The sequence below is a fragment of the Chelmon rostratus genome, chromosome 3, assembly GCF_017976325.1.
Source record: "Chelmon rostratus isolate fCheRos1 chromosome 3, fCheRos1.pri, whole genome shotgun sequence".
NCBI lineage: Eukaryota > Metazoa > Chordata > Actinopteri > Chaetodontiformes > Chaetodontidae > Chelmon > Chelmon rostratus.
In genome coordinates, this window is record NC_055660.1 from 7,404,834 (window position 1) to 7,408,708 (window position 3,875).

Below are 3,875 nucleotides of genomic sequence, written 5' to 3' on the forward strand. Positions count from 1 at the left end.
GGACTCCCGAGAACTTCCTGAGTCCGGCCATCTCCTCGTTTTATTCCTGACACAACAACTTTTCGTTTTATGGCGATCTAAAGACAGGAGGCATTTCTGCTTTGCTCACAAAACAGCTCTGAATTTTAACATGGGACTTAATGGGAGAACAGGAGGGCGCTGGCTGCACAAAACGTCTCACTATTTAAATTCAGTAAGTCTCTCGGCTTTTTCGAGGACATCACACGAAAGAGGACAAGTTTGTCTACAAAATGAGCCCAAAATTATGCGTGTAGAGTGTAATTTGTGGCCGTAGCGACGAGAAAAAGAGAAGATTTTCAGATCGTTTTTAGACTCTGTGCCACTCTAGCACGCACTCTAGCACGAACATTCCGCGCAATACACACCCATTATAATCTCAAAATTTCCCGCCAAACGATCACTGTCATTGAACAGTGACTGATCAAAAACTATAGGACCAATCAAAATGTGGATGAACACACCAATAGACCAGACTTGGGTCTACATTTTAAAGTTGAAATGAAGTCTCTCGGTGAATGTATGCCTGAGCTACAGATGTTTGAAAAACTCCAATTTCAATCTTGTTTTTTTCGCCCGTCCCATTCATTTCTTATGGGAAATTTATCGCAGTTTTTCGCGTCTTACGACGCGAAAAACTGCGATAAATTTGAGAAAAGTAATAGCACACCGATCCCGAACAATACGCACGTTTTGATATATAATTTGCGAGGGTTTTCTCAAAGCTGCGGGGCGAGTTTGAGGACGAAAACTTGGAGGAAGCTGAAAAATAATAAGAAGAAGAAGAAGAAGAAGAAACGCGCGGGATAGTAATAAGTGACTCGGGGCTACGCCCCGAGTCACTGGCTCCTGCAGCTATGAAATAGCTGTAGGAGCCAGTGACTCGGGACGTTGCCCCGTGTCCCTAATAAAAGCGAGCGTCAACGGAACAATATATACAACACTAACTTGTCAGATTGACAATGATAGTCAGACTGTTGAAAAGTCTGTCAAATGTGACACATGTGGGAAAGCTTTTAAATATCAGTCCCAATTTTATTTACACCCGAGAAGACACACAGGTGAGAAGCCATATTCATGCAACACCTGTGGGAAAAGACTTGTTCAAATGTCCAAATTGAGAATTAATATGAGAACGCACACAGGTGAGAAGCTGTGCAAGACCTGCAGGATCAGGTTTTCTCTGATGCCAGCCTTGAAAAAGCACATAAGAACCCACACAGGTGAAAAGTCTTTTACTTGTTTACATGTACTAGTTTGTGCTCTGCAATATTTGGTTGTATATTTTGGCCTGTTCCAGCTTCTACTGAATTATGCATCCATCTCTTAAGTTTCTCTCCTGTCACTTAGGAATTGAATGTGGTTGTCAGCACAGATCTGGTGCATAGAATTTTGTGTGGATTAAATAAATTTAAGACATAAGCTGAAAAAAGAGGGGCTGTATTACTCAGTAGCTACAATCAGTTCCGTCTAATAATGTATTCACTGCTCAACGCTCGGTAATTACACCTAGAAAGAAAGTGTGATAGGAATCAAAAGATGTTATTGGCTCATACTTGATCGGCATTGGCCTGAGAGTCAACTTGACACATGACATTCATTTTTCTGCATCGAGAAGCCTCATTGTAGTCCAACTGTCTGAAATGCTATGCTTTAAACAAATCAATAGAGACTCCACTGGCATTGAACATTAAACTAAACGTTTTTAACATTAGACTTCAGATCATTTATCACCATCTGTGAACACGACAAAGGAGATTATATTGTTTTGAACAGCCCTTTGCCTTTGAAATCATTACAGTGTCTGGAAGCCGTGTGCTCTGCGAGGGGTGTGCAACTCTCAGCTAAAACCTGTCACAGCTGTGGCAGTGGAAGTGATTTAGCTTTTCTTCTGCTTTCAGTCAGGGTTGTACATCTGTCTCACTGGATTTCACAGACAAAATCTGGTTGTTTTAAATGTAAAATCCTACTCAGCAAAGTATCTGTTGAGTAAATGTAATAGCCTGAAAAGTACATCTGCCTGTGAAATGTAGTGAAGTAGATGTATGTATATAAAACAAAATTACTGAAAAGAGCAGTTTTTTTTAAATGGACCTTCAGAGCTCTACTGTAGACTTCAGTGTGAATCTCATATTATTACAAAGTTTTATTGTTAGAATAAATACACAAGATCAAAGAACGCCAATGTAGCACATCTACAATTTGTCACCTTTAAAGCCCCCTAAAAACAAAAGCTATATCAAGTTGAATTAATCACAAACTTCATACAAGTATTAAATCAAATGACAAACTTCCAATACAAAAGATTGTAGTTCTTCAGCGACAGCAACAAGCCGCTCGTTGACAAACTCTCTCACATACTTAACCAGGGTCTTTATTATTAAATTAATAATAAGCTGCTGTTCGACTTCAATATTGCTTCCAATTGATTTCAGTGTACGCACTCACCTAAGCGTTTGTATTTTTGACTTTTGCTGAATGTCACAGTGTTGAGTTCCAACAGTGGAAGTGTGGGAAACTGGGAAATGTCCTTTTGAGGTATTTCACAGAGCATTTTAAATAAACACATATCAGGAAGCTGAAAAAACGTACACATGTAAATAAAAGTAGCAATAACACTAAATAAAAGCACATAAATATATTTATAAAAATGTAAAATATACAATTAATAGAAAATGCTACAGCAAAGAAAAAAGACTTGGAAAGAGGATAGCACGTTTCAAGGAACTGCATTCTCAATGGACAACAAGAAAAGTATAAAATCAAACATGCATATACATGGCAAGCCTGTAAGCGCTCTTATATTGATTTGGAGTCACTGGGACACGGAAGCTATTGAAAAAACTGCAACTCTCTGTTCTCTGTATTGATTGCATCTCTGCGTTGTCTGCCCTGTCTGTCTGCCAATATTGTTGTTGATTAAGACATTTTCCTTTTTGTTTTATTCTGGTGAGGCTACATTGAGGATGCAGTTGTGCAGCCTAAATATAACCGAATCTTGCAGGCTGAATTTTTGGTCTGAAAGTTCTCTTAAAAACAGACAACACCCCCATTCAGAAATGCAACGTTTACTCACTTGAGTGCATTTTAACAGACTGTCTTGTGACTTTTGTTTAAGAAACGAGATAAAATAAGATTAGATCAACCTTTATCAATCCCCAGCCGGGGAAATTCAGGTTTTACCAGCAGCAGGCAATAACAGTTGAAAAATAACAGAATAGAGAAATTTGAAATTCAAAATAAAAGATGACTATATATATATGTATATTTTATACAAAGAACTATAAAAAAAACTATAAAAAATCTTTTGAAAATGTATATTGCCAAATAACTATAAAAATACTGTCATAAAAATATATACTGCGAAAAATTGTTTAAAATATTCAGAAACTGCACATGAATTGAAAGTAGACTTGATGGATATGGATAATATAAATCCAGCATTTACACTTTGCACGGTAATAAATATAAATGTGTTTTTCTAATTGTTTTACACAAGGATTTTTATTTGTAAGCTATCACAGTAGAAATTATTTAAAGTAAATGTGCTTTTACTTTAGTATAATATTTCAGTCATTTTCTGAAGTTTAAAGGCCTGAATTCTTCTTTCACAACAGCTTGAGGGTCCCTACTGTAACATGTACTACCGCCGTATCAACGATAGGGGGCGGTATCTTTGCATTTCCTCGCATTTGCTCTCTCTCCCACCCACAGTCTCTCTCTCTCTCTCTCTCTCTCTCTCTCTCTCTCTCACACACACACACACATTTGCAGAGCTGGAGCTGCCGCAAAGCCCCGTCCTCCAGGGCTTTTTAAACACCGCGTTTGCTTCACGCTCCAACAATATCATCCATTTG